General features: G+C 29.6%; 1 protein-coding gene across 2 annotated transcripts in view; it reads left to right on the plus strand.

Moving 5' to 3' along the window:
- LOC103314137 (uncharacterized protein) overlaps window positions 1-21330 on the plus strand; it is a 288743-nt gene that overhangs the window by 33351 nt on the left and 234062 nt on the right. The window contains exon 2 of one of the 2 annotated variants that reach the window (XM_064355937.1): window positions 11213-11274. The exons of the other annotated variant lie outside the window; for it this stretch is intronic. The gene's annotated coding sequence lies outside the window, so the exon portion shown is untranslated. The remainder of the gene's footprint in view (window positions 1-11212; window positions 11275-21330) is intronic. 2 annotated transcript variants of the gene reach the window in all.

Consider the following 21330-nt stretch of genomic DNA (forward strand, 5'->3'; position numbering starts at 1 on the left):
ATTTAAACCTATAGTATTCGACAAATTTTAAAGCGCCGATTACTTTGGCATCAGACATTTTGACCTAGCTTCAAGTAATCACCGTTTAAAAATTAAGTTTAATTTTGAAAGATTTTGGATTTTTATAGATATTTCCATTGGGTATAAAATTTTTTGCAGCTTCGCCGTAATCGCCGTTTGAACTCAATTTAACTAAAGAACGTTTGATGCATTTTTCTGTGATTTTTGATTCGATTTAAACTTACAGTATTTGATAGATTTCTAAACGTCGATTACTGTGGTAATCATGGTTTCGCCGTAATCGCCCTTTGAAATTTGTATCAGTTTTAAAAGATAGTGCCATTTTATGCTTTTAACACACAATCTCGCCGTAATCGTTTTAAAAATTCTTCTACAAAGCCAGTGTGTTTAAAATCTATAGATTTAGCGATTTCGCCGTAATCGGCGTTTGAACTTGAACAACATTGTTCTGTGTCTCCAAATTCGATTTAAACACCGTTTAAATATTAAGTTTTATTTTGAGAGATGGTGCATTTTTATAGATATTATCACGGATATTTCAATTGGGTCTAACTTTCTGGAGCTTCGCCGTAATCGCCGTTTAAACTCACTTTAACCCAAGAACCTTCGATGCACTTTTCTGTTTTTCAATTCGATGTAAACTTATAGTATTTGATATACTGCTAAACGTCGATTACTGTGGTAATCATGATTTCGCCGTAATCGCCCTGTGAAATTTGTATCAATTTTAAAAGATAGTGCCATTTTAGATTTTTAACACTTAATCTCGCCGTAATCGGTTTAAAAATTCTTTTACAAAGCCAGTGTGTTTAAAGTATATAGATTTAGCGATTTCGCCGTAATCGGCGTTTGAGTGCATAAATATTGAACATTTTGGCATAATACCTCCATTTACTTTTTACCGCATTATCACCCAATTACCTCGGTGAATTTTTAGCGCACGTGATAAATCACGTGCGCAACTCGCCACCATGTGCATTTCACGAACATGGAATGCAAAACACAAAGGTAACAGCTCTAAATGTCACAGCCAATGCATTTATGTAGATGCACCTCTGTGTGTGTGTGTCTGTGGCATATCTAGAAAGACAGCAATCGATTCATTTCTGGCACGATTTCTTGTCTTTGTGAGACAAAGTCGAATGGAAATCCATAAGCATGTCATGATACGCCGTTTCGGATTTTCGGAGGTGGCTTACGGTTTCCAAGTTGCGAGGATTCAACACACGCAAGGATAAGATAAGCTGATAACACAACCATGATTCACCCTTAAACATACAAGAGAGATCGCTCAAGCACGATACAGGGGACAGGGCCGGATTGAGAGGCCTTTTGGCAACTGGATCAAAAGCTGCTAATTGTACTAAAAACCATTTGTCGCAATTTAATGCGACAGCAGCCAAGTCGTAAATTTCGAACGGAACTATTCGAATTGCGTTGCTAATGCAATAGTGTGGCTCGCGACTTGATTTATTGAATTTTTCTGCTGGAAATGTCACTAACAAACTACTTCGGATGATGATATGACGGTTTTTTTTATCGTGATTTTAATTTCACATGCGATGGGAAGGAAAAATTCAATTGTATTAAAATGGGGGCTTGTTTACACAAAGGTTTTATTTATTCAAGCTGAATATAATCGAAACAAGTTCTATTATTGTGTAAAAGATAAACGTGATAATGCGGTGCCTCATTAATTTATTTCAACTGTTGTTTTCTAAAAATGATCGAGTTTTAATAAATTTTTAATTTTAAAATATTAAATACTATCCCGGCGCATCCACCATATTTGTACTTTCCAGCGCATCTACCAAAACTACAAACATTTTTAGAATACAGTGTTTCACGTAAATAGTAATAATGTGAGAGTCAATTAGCTTTAAAAAAACTAAAAAAAAAATATAAAAAACTGAAAAAAGAAATAAAACAAGACAAAATCAGAAAAAATTTATTTAACTATTACTATCATTATTAGTCTTCTTTAATTAATTTTTTTGCATAGTAATTTTTTTGATTCCCTTTTGTAATTTTTTTATACTTATATATACTATTATAGCATAGTATAGTTTAGTATATAATATACACTTATATTCTAAAATATAAAGCAGTATATTATCAAAAACAAAAACAAACAAAAATGTTGGTAGCCATTGTAAGAAAAAACAAAAAATGATTATCTTTTATTGCGATTTTCATTTACTTTGTTTTCATCTTTTTTTTTAAAGGTTTGATATCTTAAAATGCTAAAATTTTTGCACTTTATTTATTTCAAAAGAACTTATAAACACTGCAAGTTTCATAATGGTAACACTTTGTTTTGTATAGGTATACAGGGTGAGTCTTTACAGCTAGTCGCACAAAAATCAATGTGTGCTCTTAAATACTTTATAACATGAGATCAAAAATGTACTTAATTAGAGCAAGCATTTAAAGATAAGTGTAACTTTAGCCACATATCTTGCTGTGTTAAATCAGCATAAGACAACATATCCTCAAAAGTGTGGCCGTCAATAAACGGCTAAAATGTGTCCAAAGTTACACAAGCACAGCTTGCTCTAATTCAGTATATTTTCGATCTCATGTTACTTTTTTCTGCAAATGTAATTTCTCAATAAAAGAAATTCTTTAATTCAAATTTGATGTTAACACCTAGACAATTAAAAATAATTAAAAAAAATTCTAATAATTAAAAAAATGTGTTTGTAAAGTTTTAATTTCTGCTTATTAACTAATAACACTTAAGTAGTCTTTTGGGGATAGTTACATTATCCACATGAAAATATTTTGCACAAATAACTTTTGATCACTTTTTTGAAATGCCATAAGAATTAATGATTTATTTTTTGAGGTGTTTTATTTTTAATTAATTAATTTTAATTAAAAATTTGCAGAAATATTTTGAAAAAATTACAGGCACCAGAATAAAAATCTAAATAACTTGATAACAAACGCTGAATTGTTTGTGATTACTAGTTTTTGAAATGTAGTAAAAATAAATTTTTAGTAAACTAACCCTGTATGTACGTTACTTAAGACGATCTTTGTGAAATTTTTTCATTTTATTTGTTTTATATCAACTTATAAACGCTGCAAGTTTTACAAAACCAGCTTAATGGGAACATTTGTTTTTTTATTGGTATACAGGGTGAGTTTCTTAAAAATATATTTTTTATATTGTCTCGAAAATAAATATTTGCACACAAATGAACGTGTTTTGTTAAACACTTTATAATTTTTTCTCGAGATGTAATTATTTTTAGAATTATTGTAGTTATTTTAACTAAACAACTAAAAATATGAAAAAAATAATTATAACCAAAATTTTATAACTTTTTGTATTACATAATAAAACAAGTATGGTTAAATGACATTTTCATTTATTAGTAATTTTTTAATTTTTACTTAATTAATAATAGTAATTAATTTTTTTCTGTGAGAAATTGTAGAAATATTTCTGATAAAATTACAAACATTAAAAAAAAATCTAAAACAGTTGATAGCAAACGCTAAATCGTTTGTGATTAGTAGTTTTTAGATGTAGTGAAAATATACTTTTTGTAGACTAACCCTGTATGTACGTTACTTAAAGTGTATCTATTCAATTTTAGTGAAATTTCATCATTTTATTTATTTCATAACAAGTTTCACAACACCAGCTTAATGGGAACATTTTGTTGGTATATAGGGTTAGTCTCTCAGGAGTATATTTTATTATATGTGTCTTTAAAATAAATAGTCGCACAAAAATCAACTTAAGCTTTTATACACTATGTTTTGAGGATAGTTACATTACTTACATGAATTTTTTTTGCTCAAAACAACTTTTAACATCACTTGTTCCAAAATGCTATAAGAAATAATTATTTTTTCAGTGTCTTATCATTAATTAATTAATTAATTAATTAATTTTAATTAAATGTAATTGCTAAAACATTTCTGATAAAAAAGTAAAACATTTGATAGCAAATGCTAAATCGTTTGTGATTATTTGTTCATGGAATCTAGTGAAAATGAACTTAAAATAGACTAACCCTGTATATACATTACTCAAGTCGTATCTATTCGATTTTAGTGAAATTTTAGCATTTCATTTATCTTTTAACAACTTCTAAACGCTCCAAATTTTATGAAAGAAATATTATTATTAAAACCTAATAAATAACCAATTCTTTTTTGTACAGGGTGTTCATTACAAATGATTGGTTCCAAATTTAATATTTTTATTTTATCGAAATTTCTGGGTTTTCTAACTGCAAGATTTTATTTACGAGTACGATTTTTTCATTTTATTTATTTCTGGTAAATATTTGAAATCGGCTTTAAATGTTTTCAAAGAATTGTAAAAATTGCACAAAGAGTGAGTAAACACCATCGAATCAATATTGAGTAAATGGATCTGAAATCGCAGTTTAAACATCTTTTTCTAGGTATTCTTATTTGATCTGCTGATCGCGTACCGAATATCTAAAACTAGCTTTTTTTGTGTTGAAATTTAACAGAAATCCAGCCACTAGTTTTAAATAATTATTTAACGCCACAAAATCGATTTCATGAAGTCTTCCCTCCAATCAATACAAGTTTATTAAATGAAACAAGTTTTTTTCAGCGCTTTCCAACAAAAGCCACTTTAATTATTAAAAAATGCATTGTGTGCATCGTGCAATTAATTACCGATAATAGAACGTGCTTGATTATCGCTGTCATTTGCACGTCACTGCCCGTAATGATGTTAATTTCAATTAAAACGCTCGCTACAAACAATAACAAAAAAAAATTGAAGAAATAGTGATCGGAAAAAGCATCAGGTTGTTTTTATCCCGGAAAATCCAGGCGTAATGCATCAAAAGCGTCCCGAAGGACGATCCTGGCTATAGTCCTGACCCTGCAGGACCCTCGCAATGTCTCCGTAAATATCCAGGGAAGTTTATACACAAGTTCACAAAGCGAGCATTATTTACAGCATGTGTACCTACATTCTGGTGCAGAGTGTAGGTATAGGTATTATAAATTTTTGTAATTTATTGATAAAAAGCTCGAGGGAAGTTGCCAAAGTTTCAATAAAAATTAAGGCGACTTTCTCAAAAGGGGGAGATGTGACGGATTATTGAGTGGTTTGACGGCTTGATGACAAAAGGAACGACTCGGTATCAATTTGTTAGAGGGAAGGGAATTCGAGAAAAGTAAGAAATGTTAATAAAAGTTTTATTTTTAAAGAACTTTGATACTCAAGTTTATGATAAATGTTTTTGTAGGTGCAAATAAAATTAAATGAAATGCTTGTGAAATATACAGAGCTGTTTGAGAATTATGAAAGTGTTTAGTTTTAGAAAAAAATAAATAAACAAATAAAAAACAAGAAATTGAATTAAATTGAAATATTAATTTTTCTGTTCTAAAGTGTTTGACTGAGTGGTTCAGATTATTTATTTAAACATTGTTCTCGTTTTTTATGTTTAGTTGCTAGAAATTTTATATTTTTTGTAGGTTTTCGTTTGCTTCTTTAGTTCTTATCTTCACTGTTTTTTTTTATTTTTTCAAATTTGATTTTAATCATTATTTTTTATTTTTTTATTTATGTTTCTGTGATAGGCTATTAGTTTTTGTCTTCTAATTTTTTATTATTATCTCTAACATTTTATTTATTTCTAAATTATCTTATACAGAGTGATTTTTACTTTTGAGTCTACTGTTTATTTTAGGTTGCACTTAAAGAATTAAGTCAGTTTGTTTGCAGTCTCACACGAATCACTTTATATTGATTTAGGCATTGTCACTTAACAAAATCTTACAACGTAATATTTAAAAAAAAATTATTTTATTTTTTATGTTGACATTTTCCAGCTCTATTATTTTTTTATTTTTCAGTCTTTTTAATTATTGTATTCTACACTTTTATGCATGTTTTCTAAGTTTTTATTTAACCCTGCCTGTTTTTCCTTCTTTCTTTTTTCTAAATAATTTGTTTTCAATGATTTTTTTTAAGAAAAACGAGCCTAGTCGTCTAAAATTATTTTAAATCATTTTATTTAAACATTTTTTCGTTTTTTTATGTTTAAATGTCAGCAATTTAATTCTCAACATATTTACTTTCTTTATTTTGTAAGCCGTCGTTTTTTTCTTTAGTTCTAAACTTTTGTTTTATTTTTTTTTCTTATTCATTTTCTAAACCCGACTTTAAAAATTATTCTTTCCTTATTTATCTTTTATGTCTACGTTTTTAATTTTCTTACCTGAACGACAACTTTGTTTTTTAACGTTTTTTTCCTAAAATATAACTTTTTAAACTTTTGCCTTTTCTTCATTTTGTCTTATTAAAAAGGGTAATTCGTTTTACTTTAACAAAGATTTTGTTATTATTCTTTTTTTGTGTGATTTTTATACACTCTTTTAAATCAATTTTAATCGTTTTTTCTTAATTATTTTTTTCAATTTTGGTCATTTGTGTTTCTGGATTGCCTTTTAGTTTTTGTTTAATTTTTTTTATTTGTTGTTATTTTTTCATTTTCTTATATCCCTTCTAGTTATACTGTTCTTGTTTTTTGTTTGTTCTAGTCTTTTCATCTATTTTATTTTATAGTTTTTAATATTCTTAACCATTTTTATTTTCATTTTAATGCGGATTTTTTTAACTCAAGCTGTTTTACGTTTTTTTTCTTTCAAATTATTTGATTTTTCATAATATTTTCCTTAACAAAAAAGAGCCTGACTGGGTAAAATTAACATTTTTTTCTGTTTTTTCATTTACTTCTGTTATTTTATTGGTTTTTAAATCTGATCTGTTGTTTCATTCCTACTTCCTTTTTATTTTTTTATTTTAAATACAACTTTAATAATCATTCCTTTCTTATTTATTTCTTTCTTTTCATAGTTTTTTTTAGTTTCTTTACCTAACTGTTTTGTTTTTTCTAAAAATCACAACTTTTCAATCTCCTGTCTGTCTCCTAATCTTTCTTTCTTTTAGTTTTACTTCAAAAACTTTTTTCTTTTTGTGTGCATTTGTTGCATTTCTTTAAAATCACACTTAAATCATTTGTTCTCAGTTTTTTTCCATCTTCTTAATTTTTTATGTTTTTGATTTGGATTTTAGTTATTTTTTACAATCTTCTTTTTATTATTACTTATCTATTAGCTATTTCAAAACAATAAAAACCCCAACGTCGCATTTGCTTTCAAAATTAGTTATAAATTATTCATGCATTTTAAAAAGTAGCTAATGAAATTTACACTTTCAATCAGAAGTTTTTATAGTTTTGAAACAGCTCATATGTTATTATATGTATTGTAGTATTTTATTTTTCTTCGTTATTTGTTTGTTCTAGTTTTTGATGCCCCATTTAACGCAAATCGTTTATTTCTAGCTAATATTAGCAATTACTCGGATAAAATTTTAAATCGTGTAATGATAATAATTTTTATCGTCTGTAAATTTGTTCTTTTCTCATTTATTTATTTTTGATTGTTCTAGTGCTGCGACTTTTACTTTGTGTATTTTTAATTTGTACTATTTAGTTGTTTTTTGATAAATTTTTACTTAGTTCATAATTTTTTGGAGATATCGTCAAAATCAATTTTGGTGGATGCGCCGGGTGAATTTTATATCTCATCATTTTAGATTCCTAGTAATGGGAAAACTGTTAATATTTTAATAAATGTTTGCTTCTTGCATAATTTGCGCTTAATAATTGTGGTCTGAAAATAAAACCCCATAAAACGAAATGAAAGAAATAGCGATTACAATTCCCTTTCCCACCTCGGCTGCAAACAGCCATCCAAATACATACAAAAAAGCGTAATGAATAAAGCACCATTTCATCATTTTTATGTTCCCATTTACTGGTCCTACCAACTCCGTTCTATCGTTCGTGTAATTATGCAACACATAAAATGTGAATCGCATAAATTAATAGTTATTTTATTCAGTCGGTGGCGGCTTCGTTTCGCAAAAAGACTTATGACTCTATAGATTAGAGAGCGAATTAATTTATTCGTTATATATACAGTAGACATGTAAATGTCGGGTATTCCGTGAGCTGTTCAAATATAACATCGACAAACAAGGCGCTTGTCCAAACACAGGATGCGTCCGACATCTACACAGCCAAGATTTGTTGGCCGCCCCCAACTGATACCCCCGATAACGCAAGCAACCAGACTATTGCCCTCACACTTAATCACACTTTTACTGGCAGGAAAATTAAAACGGTTAAGTAAAAAATAAAAAAAATATTTCTTCTCATTGAGCGACTTCGCTCTCATTCCACTCTGCTGTCTAATACCCTTGGGTAAACTAACACATGTTAACTGGATGTTTCCTCTAATTAGTGAGCATACGTTGAAAGTGAGGATGCTGATATAACCCACTGAGCTAAAAAAACACACTGATATTTGACTTGGACCTATATTAATTACACTCATTATCGTAACAATAAACGTTTGAAAAAATAGTACTGTTTTTGGGAACTGCTCACGAAAAGTTGAAAAAAATCTCAAACTACATACAAATACAAATGTTCAAAGTAGTTGTTAGTTTTTTTTACATATTTGGAAATATCTACTCGAAATATTGGGATCATTTTACGAAAAGTTTACTTTACCATTACTATATTAACAATACCTTAATTTGACATCATTGTTACAACAAACACTTGACTAACTTCAATGCTATTAATAAAAAGAAAGCGAAAGTGAAAAAAAAGTTTACAATTTTTTTCTATTTTTTTTTAAATGTTTGCAATCATTGGGCATTTGCCAATGTTTTTTCAGTGTTTGGATATCTATTGTAATTATATTTTTAATTTCCTTGAAAATGTTTAATCTACTAATTTTATAACTGGTTATTTAAAAGAAAGAGCGATTAGCTTTCAAAGTTCGAGATTCAAAAAGTATGAATTTTTTTGTAATTTCTAATACGTACTTGACCTGCCAAGTAGAAAAATATTTTCTAAAACTTCATATTTTTAGGTTGAGTGTTAGAAGAATGAAATTTGAACTTAAAATTTAGTTCGAAAATTCTGCAGCGTGAGTCTATTAAAAGTAACTTTGACAACAAATTCTCAACAACTAATTAATAATTAGTAATAATTGCAAAGAATTTATCAGCGTTTGGGTAAATATACATTATACATTTCTCTGCATGTAATTTTTTCAGAAATTATCTACAATAAAGTAATTACTTAATATTAAGTCGCCTCAAAAAATTATTATTGTAAAAATTTGTTAAAAAATAACATTTTTATTAAGAATATTTTGCACAAAATAGTTATTTTAGAATAGCACCAGAAATCGCAAAATCAATTTTTGTTTCTCCCGATCTTTATAGATATTTTTGATTAATTGATTCTAATTATAAGAAAGAGTAAAAAAATTGAGAAAAAATGTACATCCATAAAACAAAAAAAAAGTATTTAATAGCAAACGGAGATTTTTGTGCAAAATTTTTGACTAACCCTGTATATTTATACATTCATTTGGTACAAATGGAGGATTTTTTAATTGACTGACTAATGAAAAATTGTTATTTAAAATTATTTTCATTTGAAATTAAGGAAAGTATAAATGCTTAAACAAAAAACAACCGATTATCTATCAAATCTACTTATTTTACAAATATGTATTATGTATATTTAAACTGATCGAAAACGTAGAGAATATTGGTATTTTATTACATTCCAAAATGTCGTTTGCATCTTAAGATATTTTTCATGAAGGACAATAATTTTTTACAGTACATCTATAAAAATAAAATAAATAACTTCATAAAATACACGTATGGTGTTATTTTTTATGATTCTGTAAGTTTTCTTCTTATAATGTAAGTAATATTTTAACTCTCTTTTCAAGAATATTTTAGCATAGTTGCCTTAGAATAAGACCAAAATTTTGACTAATTGGTATTTTCATATTTTTCTAATTATAAAGAAGGGTGAAAAAATTCTGCGGAAAATTACATCCATAAAACGCTTAAATTTTGTCTTGTAGTAAAAATACAGACTAACCCTGTATATCTTATTCATTAGAATATGAATATTCCTGAGTCATAAAATTGCTGATTATGTTACAAATACAATTAAAAAAATTATAATTTAGATATTTTTAATCGATTAATTACGAAAAATTGTAGCATTTTTCCAGTTCGTTACATTTTATTTTTTAGTAAAATAATTACTTTTACACTAAAAACAACAAACTAAATAAGTTCTGAATCTCCGTATTTTAAACTTCTTAAAAATTACCAATGTTATTGTTTTTCATAATTCTGCAGGATTTTCTTTTGTTTTTCTCTTTCTGGAGGATAAATAATTATAAAGTAAATCTAAATTATAACAAATAATTTCAGAAACGTTAGGTGATTTTTCTAACTTTTATAGATTGTTTACAAGTTTCTCAACATTCTCAATATAAAAACTGAACTTTAAGACAGGAACATAAATATTTTTATTCTTCGACACTGTCAAAATTTACGGTTTTTCTCCTGTGTAAGGAAGTTTTGACAACTGTTTGGCATTTCTCAGTACGAAACGTTAGATAATTTTTAACAAATTAAAAACAACTTTAAGTCTTGCTGAGTCTATTTCGAAGAAAAAAATGTTGTATTCAACTCGTTTTTGTGTAAATCGGTTCATTTATTTCGCCTCGTGGATGATAAACCACTCGTTTTCACTCGTGGTTTAAAAATCCATTCGTAAAATAAAGCGTCCGATTTACACTCAAACACATTAAATAAATAACTAATACCATAGGTGAAATAAATATGAAGTAAAAAAAAATAAAATAAAAATACTCGTTAATTATAATAATAATCTTAGAAACGTCTGGAGTTATGATTTAGATTTTATTGGAAAAATAATGATTACACATATTTTAATTTAACTTAACATAATTTTAAGAGCTAAAAAAGCAGGTCTGACTTTGAGTGACTGTATTTTACAGTTTAATAGAAAATGTATTTGATTTGTAAATTGTTATCTATTTGGCCTTAGAATAATTTATGGGCTTCTTCAATCTAGAATTTTGGAATAAACGGATGATATAATTGGTTGATTAAGATTGAATGTGAGGCGTCGATGTTGAAATTCCATAAATTGGCTTAGATTTCCACTTTTATGGAATTGCTCCTCCAAGTATGAACCGTTTTCCGCTTTTAGATATTATTTACAACCTCCTCCATTTTAATCGAACTTTATCTTTTCAGGTGAGTCCGGATTAGTGCACTTGTAATTTTCCACACCACTGACCCATGATGTTCTTCCAAAGGTAATACATTATGATTATGTGTCGTAGCAAAAATGTGTAAGAATGTTTAATCTTGGAAGGAAAAAAGCTAATAAAGCGAACGATAAATCAACAAAAAAACCAAAAGGAATACAAGTGGGATAAATTCTAATTTCCCCCATCTGAATGAATTACGACGCCTTGCCGAATATTTTCTTTTAGTGGAGTTTTGTGCGTTTCCGCAAATTGCCTCCGGGAATTATCGACATGGCTTTCGGTTCTTTCCTCCATTCATTAGCATGAATTATGAAAATGCACAAAGATGCAACTGAAAATCCCTTTTCCTACAATCCTATTATCGGAATCCTGAAGGAAATGCTTTTCCCGGCATTCAATAAAACAGGGAAAAGCGTTCCACAAAACGAACGTTTTCAAATACGAAACATATTTCATACATCTTTATCTTATCTGTGATTTTACAAAGTAGACAAAATAACAATTTTGTTCCTTAAAATCGGAAATTGACAACTAATTAGTTAAGCATACGGAAGTTTAAACATATTTTGAAAATTTTAGTCAAATCGAGTTTAAATTATTTTCCAAAAAAAACTACAAAATTTTCAAAAATTGCACAATTTTTGAATTAAAATTACAGTTTCTGACTTATTTTGGTCTAAATAACACGAATTTGCAAACAGAATTTAATTCCGAGTTAGCGTTTTGAAATTATGTCCAAAAATTTGTTAATTTGGGTGCTAACTTTAGCCCTCTATTTAGCACCATTATTATTTCAAACAATTACAATCCAAATTAAACGAAATTTTCAGATGTTTATCTTGTTTAACCTAGATGAAAAATACACAAAATATACAAAAATCTGTTTTTGAAAAAGAAAATTTTTCATTACTCTGGATTTGAATATAATTCTCGAAATGTGTTTATCTCATTTCATTTGGAAGAAATAACAATTTCGTTTTTTAAAATCAAAAATAGATAACTAATTAATTGAAGAAACGAAAGTTTAAACATTTTTTGAAACTTTCAGTCAAATCGGGACTAAATTATTTTTCAAGAAAACTACAAAATTTCCAAAAATTGCACAATTTTGCAATAAAAAATACAGTTTCTGGCGTATTTTGGCCTAAAATACACGAATTTGCAAACAGAATTTAATTTTGAGTTAGCGTTTTGAAGTTATGGCCAAAAATTGATTAGTTTTGGTGCTAACTTTAGCCCTCTAGTTAGCACCATTGCTATCTCAAGCAATTACAATCCGAATTGAACGAAATTTTCAAATAATGTTTATCTCACTAAAACTAGACAGAAAATATACAAAATATACATAAACCTGTTTTTGAAAAACAAAATTTGTCATTTTTTGGAATTGGATATAATTTTGGAAATGTGATTATCTCACTTCAGTTGGAAGAAATAACAATTTTGATCTTCAAATTCGGTAATAATAAATTAATTTATTGAATAGAGAGAATAGAGAGAGTTTAAACATGTGTCCAAATTTTAGTCAAATTGAAACTAAATTATTTTTCAAAAAAAAACAAAATTTTCAAAAATTAACAATCTGAGTTTTAAAACTCAAAATTTGTCACTTTTTGCAAATGTGTTAATCTTATTTTAATTAGCAAGTGTAGACTACTCAATTTTTTTATCGTTTTCACTGAAGATTAAGTTTGCTCTAAAAATATTATTACGAAAATCCTGATGGAAAAGCTTTTCCCGGCATTCAATAAAACAGTGAAAAAGCGTTGCATAAAGCGAACGTCTTCAAATACAAAACATATTCCATACACCATTTAACTTTACGCTTATCTGTGGAGAATGATGCGAAAGGTCGACGATCTTGCATCACATTTCTTCCACTTGGCTACGTTTATGCTTTTACAACATTTTTTTTTCTAAAATCATTAATTCAAAAAAAGAAGATTCCATTTGATCCCGACGCTTTAAATTACTTCCTGCTTCGTCAATCCTTCGGTTCTTTTCCTGCCGAAAAACCTCATCGATTGGTGGCGTATTACCTCCAGACATGCTTCCATTAAGCTCCGTTTTTCGCCGAAATGAAACACTCCGAGATTACCTAAACTGCACAAAACTAGTTTTGCCCCCAATCAAATTATTCATACGTATAGTTCCTATTAAGAAAGTTTGTTTCCACTCGCCTTATTCTTGTTATATGCAAATATCCCTGCACTGAATTTAATGTAGAACGGATGCAAATTGTTTTATTACCATAATCATGCGCCATGTTTGCATTTTTCAGTCAACGAAACCTTTATTGAAAGAATTAATGGACAAACTTCGGGTTGTAGAAAAAATTAATTTTGCATTTTTTTTTGGACTTGAATAAAATTTTAATTAGACGAAATAACAATGTCAGTGCTTAAACCCGACAATAGAACATTAATTAATTAAGAAAAAAGAATTCAAACAAGTTTAAATTTTTTAAATCAAATTGAAGCTAAATTATTATGCAAAAAAAAACAAAACTGCTAAAAATTACACAATTTTCGCGAAATTAAACCAATTTGGTTCAAACTGTCCGAATTTGCAAACATAATTTAATTCCGAGTTACCGTTTCGAAGTTATAGCCAAAAATTGGTTAGTTTTGGTGCTAACTTTAGCCCTCTATTTAGCACCATTGCAATCTCAGACAATTACAATCCGAATTGAACGAAATTTTTAGATAATGTTTATCTCACTGAAACTAGAAAAAAAAACAACAAAATTTACAAAAATCTGACTTTTAACAAACAAAATTTATCATATTTTGGATTTGAATATAATTTCAAAAATGTGTTTATCTCACTACGGTTAAAAAATAACAATTTTGATTCAAAAACCCAAGAACAAAAAACTAATTAACTATGTAGATAGAAGTTTAAACATACGTTGAATATTTTAGTCAAATTGGCATTAAATTATTTTTCAAAAAATTAACAAAATGGCCACAAATTACACAATTCTGGAAATAAAAATATAGTTTCTGGCTGATTTTAGCCCAAATGACACGAATTTGCAAATAGAATTTAACTCCGAGCTACCGTTTCGAAGTTATATTCAAATATTGGTTAGTTTTGGTGTTAACTTTAATCCCCTGTTTAGCACCATTGCTGTCTCAGACAATTATAACCAGAAATGAACGAAATTTTCAGACAATGTTTACTTCACCAAAACTAGACAGAAAATTTACAAAAAATATAAAAAAAATTATGCTGAATTTCAAAATTTGGATTTTTTTAGATTTGAATACAATCTGATTAGTCTTGGTGCTAACTTTAACCTTCTATGTAGCATCATTGCTATTTCAGAGATTTATAACACGAATTGAACGAAATTCTTCGACATTGTTTCTCTAATTAAGAATAGAATAAGCAGAAAAAATTAAATTTTGAAACTCAAAAATTGTATTTTTTTTGGATTTGAATAAAATTTTTAAAAGTTAGTTTAACTCACTTTAGCAGGCGAGTTTTTAATTTTTTTACTGTTTTCATTCAACATTTTGGAAAAATGCTGTATCTAATTCCGACCTATTCTCTGGAAAAAATGTGCCAATAGCTTTATGCAAAGCTTTTTAATTATTTTGATATAAAATTTTTCTGACTTTCCTTATTGTAACACTATGTTACGTTTACACACACTTAAGTAGAGTTTTAGAAATTTTTACGAAGTACGGCGTTTGATATTTAAAATACCTTGTTAACAACTTTATTGATTTATTTAATTTGTAGATATTTTTTACGTCAAATTCTTTGGTAAAAAATTGAGGAAAACAACATTTTTTTCAACTATTAAAAAAATTAGAGTTATTTTAATTGTAGTTTGAAAAAAAATGATAGAAGTTGATTTCACGCAGCTGAAACTTCGCACTAATTTGGTCGGGACATAATGGAATGCGACCTGTGTTACCACCTATAGACCAGCTATTTGGGCACTGTGCCATGAAATTGCAAGGTATGCCGCTAAGATTTTACAAAACAAGCCGCTCGTCGACTTCCAGTCCAATTTAAATTAATTTTGGTGAAATTGGAGGCTCACACACAAAAAATTACTTGTGTCGGAGTTAATAGACATTTGAGTGAAGGGCGATTGCCTTCAGTTGGTTAAAAAGAGAGCTGGCAATTATATGGGTATTAGAGGGTAGCGAGTGAGTGAGTAATTTGGAGCAGCAGCTTATAAAGCTCAATAAATATCGGTAGTGCGTCTTTGGGAAAGGGTTGGCGCAGTTGGTACACCTGCTTGGTTTAAAATATGCCCGAATTGGGATTTTAAACTCAAGGGATCGAGGCTAAAGACGAGGGTTAGCGGTTTACATGAACAGGGCAACTATGAAAAATTTGAGAGAATTTATGGCAGTGTTTAAGTTAACCAACCGGCTTGGTTTGGGCGTTCTGACGCAGAAAATACAATTAAATCAATAACATTTTAAAGTTAACCGCATTTTAAAAATCTATAAAAATGCCAAATTTGGAGACACAGAACAGTGTTGTTTAAGTTTAAACGCCGATTACGGCGAAATCGCTAAATCTATATACTTTAAACACACTGGCTTTGTAAAAGAATTTTTAGACCGATTGCGGCGAGATTGTATGTTAAAAATACAAAATGGCACTATCTTTTAAAATTGATACAAATTTCAAAGGGCGATTACGGCGAAACCATGATCACTACAGTAATCGACGTTTTGCAATCTATCAAATACTGTAACTTTAAATTAAATTGAAAAACACAGAAAAGTGCATCGAACGTTCTTGGGTTAAATTGAGTTCAAACGGCGATTACGGTGAAGCTGCAAAAAGTCAGACCCAGTTGAAATCTTCGGAATAATATCTATAAAAATGCAAAATCTCTCAAAATTAAACTTAGTTTTTAAACGGTGATTACTTCAAACTAGGTCAAAATGTCCGATGCCAAAGTAATCGGCACCTTAAAATCTATCGAACACTGTAGGTTTAAATCGAATTTGAAGACAGAGAACAGTGTTGTTTAAGTTTAACCGCCGATTACGGCGGAACTGCTAAATCAATATACTTTAAACACACTGGAATTGTAAAAGAATTTTTAAACCGATTACGGCGAGATTGTGTGTTAAAAATATAAAATGGCACTATCTTTTAAACCTGATACAAATTTCAAAGGGCGATTACGGCGAAACCATGATTACCACAGTAGTCGACATTTTGCAATCTAACAAATACTGTAAGTTTAAATCAAATTGTAAAACACAGAAAAGTGCATCGAACATTATTGGATTAAATTGAGTTCAAACGGCGATTACGGCGAAGCTGCAAAAAGTCAGACCCAATTGAAATATCCGTGATAATATCTATAAAAATGTCGAATCTTTCAAAATTAAACTTAATTTTTAAACAGAGATTACTTGAAGCTAGGTCAAAATGTCCGATGCCAAAGTAATCGGCACCTTAAAATCTGTCGAACACTGTAGGTTTAAATCGAATTTGAAGACAGAGAACAGTGTTGTTTAAGTTTAAACGCCGATTACGGCAAAACTAAAACAAAAAATCCGATATCGTTGTAATCGGCGCGCCAAAATTGATTTAATATCACAGGTTTAAACTGAATTCAGAAACAAAGAAATAATGTTGTTGGGTTGAACTTTGGTTAAACCGTCGATTACGGCGGAACTTCTATTTGTATTAATGCAAAAAGTGTGGCATAAATTTCAAAATAGTATAAAATGGCACAATCTTTTAAAATTGATTAATATTTTAAAAGGCGATTACGGCGAAACCAAACGATATGGTCACAACATTTTCAAAACCAGCTTTAGAGTTTGCTTTTTTCGGAAAATTATTGAGAAAAAATAGTGTATTTACGAAATTTTGTAATTATTCAGCTAAGTTTTGTTAAAAAATGATTTAATTTTTTTTTCTGTTTGCATTACTAAGTTTTTGCGAAAGCTTGAAATACATATTACAAACAAAAAATCTGACATTGCCTATTTTAACCGAAAAAACGTCAAATTGAGTGGAAAGTAGTGTTAGTATTGTTTTATATTGGACATCGTAGATATTTTTCATTATGTAATTTAATTAAAAAAAAAACTGAAATTTCTAAATTCAGTTCCTTTTTGGACCAAATGAAACCAAAATAAAAATTCAGTTATAGATTCAAGTTATATCTAAGTTTCTCAAATAACTTTCGAAGAAACTTGATTAAGATGAATGAGAAATAAAAAAAATTGTGGAAAATAAGTAGAGTCAAGATTTTTCCTTCAACAACTTTAATTTTAAACTGCCATGTTATGTAGTTCGTCTCCTTGAAATTTCCTTATCTCTGGAGATTATCAAACCGTCTGTCAATAAGTGAACATCGTCGATGAGGAGAAACGAAGGCGCGATGGTCGCGGAACGCGAAACTCCGATGGGACATCATCAACGGAAAGCAAATTAACTCTGCATTCCCATCGGAGGCATAACTCCTGGTTTTATCCTTCGGTCGCATAATGTCAAGTCTGTGCTCGTTTACACCGCGCGATGTGCACCTAAAGGGATTTATGATGGACCGGAACCTAATTATGGAAATCGGACGATGCTATTCAATTCTTCATCAAACTTTTACTCCCACATACTGTATATTTCCGGGCGACAAATCATAAGTTATCAAGTTTTGACTCAAGTAACTTTTTTTTGACTACGGATTACTATGGGTTAGGAAACGAAACGTTCCCTATTCTCGATAGTTTCATTGACGTCGCTAGAGAGCGCAGTTATGTTCAGAGTAGCAAATTTAAAGAAATGGCTGTATTTACGTAACGGTTGGAACAACCTTAACAAAAAAATATCGACAGATAGAGCATTAAATTCTCAATAGTCAGATATAAACATAATGCAAAAATTTTATCGTAAACTATATTTAAAAAATTTTTAAACTTTAACCAACTTGCACTCTGTTGCATCTTTCTCAAAACGCTGCGAATACGGTTACATATACAAGAAAAATGTTTAAAAAAAAGTTGTAGAGAATTAAATTTCCTACAAAAAAGTCCGCGAGACCTTATCTTTATCTTCAGCCATTTGGGCCCCAAAGTGCTCAAGCAACGGATTTGCTTCAATTTGCCGGTGGTCAAGCATTGAAAAGTCAGTTTATACCCAAACCGTTGAAGATAGGAATATGGTGTCGCGGACTTTTTTGTAGAAAATTTAATTCCCTACAATTTTGTTCCTTACAGTTTTTTTGTATCTTCAACCGTATTAGCAGCGTTTACGAAAATATAAAGTGGAACGCAAATTGATAATTCTCAGCGACAATTTTTTACGCACCGTCGCATATTTATTAAAACGCTGGGAATACGGTTAAAGATACAAGAAAAGTGTAGGGAACAAAGTTGTAGAGAATTAAATTTCCTATAAAAAAGTCTTCGAGACCATATTTTTATCTTCAACCATTTAGGGCCTAAAGTTGTTCAAAGACGCTCAAGCGATGGATTTGCGTCATTTTGCCGGTGGTCAAGTATTGGAAAATTAATTTATTTCTAAACAGTTGAAGATAAAAATATGGTGTCGCGGACTTTTTTGTAGAAAATTTAATTCTCTACAACTTTGTTTCTTACAGTTTTTTTGTATCTTTAACCGTATTAGCAGCGTTCGCAAAAATATAAGGTGATTGATAATTCTAGCGATGATTTTTTGCGCACCGTCGCATATTTATCAAAACGCTGGGAATACGGTTTAAGATATAAAAAAAGTGTAACAAACAAAGTTGTAGAGAATTAAATTTCCTACAAAAAAGTCCGTGAGACTATGTCTCTATCTTCAACCATTTAGGCCCTAAAGTCGTTCAAAGGTGCTCAAGCGACGGATTTGCGTTATTTTTCCGGTAGTCAAGTATTGTAAAATTAATTTGTACTTAAACCATAGAAAATGAAAATATAGTGTCGCGGACTTTTTTGTAGAAAATTTAATTCTCTACAATTTTGTTCCTTACAGTTTTTTTGTATCTTCAACCGTATTAGCAGCGTTCGCAAAAATATAAGGTGATTGATAATTCTAGCGATGATTTTTTGCGCACCGTCGCATATTTATGAAAACGCTAGGAATACGGTTTAAGACATAAAAAAAATGTAAGAAACAAAGTTGTAGAAAATTAAATTTCCAACAAAAAAGTCCGCAAGACCATATCACTATCTCCAACCATTTAGGCTCTAAAGTCGTTCAAAGACGCTCAAGCGACGGATTTACGTTATTTTTGCGGTAGTCAAGTATTGGAAAATTAATTTATACATAAACCATAGAAAATGCAAATATGATGTCGCGGACTTTTTTGTAGAAAATTGAATTCTCTACAATTTTGTTCTTTACAGTTTTTTTGTATCTTCAACCGTATTAGCAGCGTTCGCAAAAATATAAGGTGGCTGTTAATTCTAGCGATAATTTTTTGCGCACCGTCGCATATTTATCAAAACGCTGGGAATACGGGTCAAGATACGAAAAAAGTGTGAAGAACAAAGTTGTAGAGAATTAAATTTTCTACAAAAAAGTCCGCGAGACCATATCTCTATCTTCAAGCATTTACGCCCTAAAGTCGTTCAAGCGACGGATTTGCGTCATTTTGCCGGTGGGCAAGTATTGGAAAATTAATTTCTACTTAAACCATAGAAAATGGAAATATGGTGTCGCGAAGTTTTTTGTAGAAAATTTAATTCTCTACAATTTTGTTCCTTACACTTTTTTTGTATCTTTAACCGTATTAGCAGCGTTCGCAAAAATATAAGGTGATGTTAATTCTAACGATGATTTTTCGCGCACCGTCGCATATTTATCAAAACGCTGGGAATACGGTTCAAGATACGAAAAAAGTGTGAAAAACAAACTTTTAGAGAATTAAATTTTCTACAAAAAAGTCCGCGAGACCATATCTCTATCTTCAACCATTTACGCCCTAAAGTTGTTCAAGGGACGGATTTGCTTCTTTTTTCCGGTAGTCAAGTATTGTAAAATTAATTTGTACTTAAACCATAGAAAATAAAAATATAGTGTCGCGGACTTTTTTGTAGAAAATTAAATTCTTTACAATTTTGCTCCTTACAGTTTTTATGTATCTTCAACCGTATTAGCAGCGTTCGCAAAAATATAAGGTGATTGATAATTCTAGCGATAATTTTTTGCGCACCGTCGCATATTTATCAAAACGCTAGGAATACAGCAGAAGAACTTTCTTTCTAATGGTACTTTTAAATATTAAATATTTTTTTCTCACGTTTCTTGTGAAAATAAGTCTTTTAAGATCAACATTTACTCTGCGTAGTATCTTTATGGGGCAATTTTTTATCTCGTTCTGCCTCCTAGTCCATAATCTTCCGTACTTTTTACCTCGCAACAAACTAACACAGTTAATTCAAGCACTTGTTTATTTTTTGCGCCACCTCTGGGACAACGCATCCGGAAGCCTTTTTTTTGTCTCTGTAATCGGGATTTATATATTCTGCACACAATTTGCGGTTTCGATTATTGACCACATCCATTTATAATATTATGAGGCCGCATTGCTAAACACGTGACCAACATAATCATTAGTAAAAATTGCAAATTTCTTACCAAAACTGTGTATTGATCGATCAACAATTTCGCCGACAATAAACTGAAATCAAACAGTTATTAGCCAAACTGCGAATCCACAATATTCCCACTAGAATTTAGTTTGCTTAAAAGCAGATAACTGATCTCGAGAGAATTAACATTATTCTAGCAGAGATAGGAATGCAAAAAAAATCTTGCGTTATTTTAGAAACTGGCAAGGTGTTATTGCTAATTAAAATTTGGCACAATTTAGCCAAGGCTTAAACGTATCCGAATTTGTCTGTTAAGTGCATTAGGTTTGTTTCTCGAGAATCTGGGAAATGAGAGTTTAACGGGTGATAAATGTTTCAGATGGAATACGGTAATGGCGTGCTAATCTGATAGAAACAGACGAGAGTGATGCTCTAATTTCTGTTATACAGACGTTCTAAATAACATTTTCGCAAAATAAACGGTACAGTAAGGTTTCTCAAAAGTCGTAAACTGATTAAGCGGAAATGTTGCGGTTTATTTTTCGAGGAGTTTACTTAGTAAATGTGACAG

The sequence above is a fragment of the Tribolium castaneum genome, chromosome 1, assembly GCF_031307605.1.
Source record: "Tribolium castaneum strain GA2 chromosome 1, icTriCast1.1, whole genome shotgun sequence".
NCBI lineage: Eukaryota > Metazoa > Arthropoda > Insecta > Coleoptera > Tenebrionidae > Tribolium > Tribolium castaneum.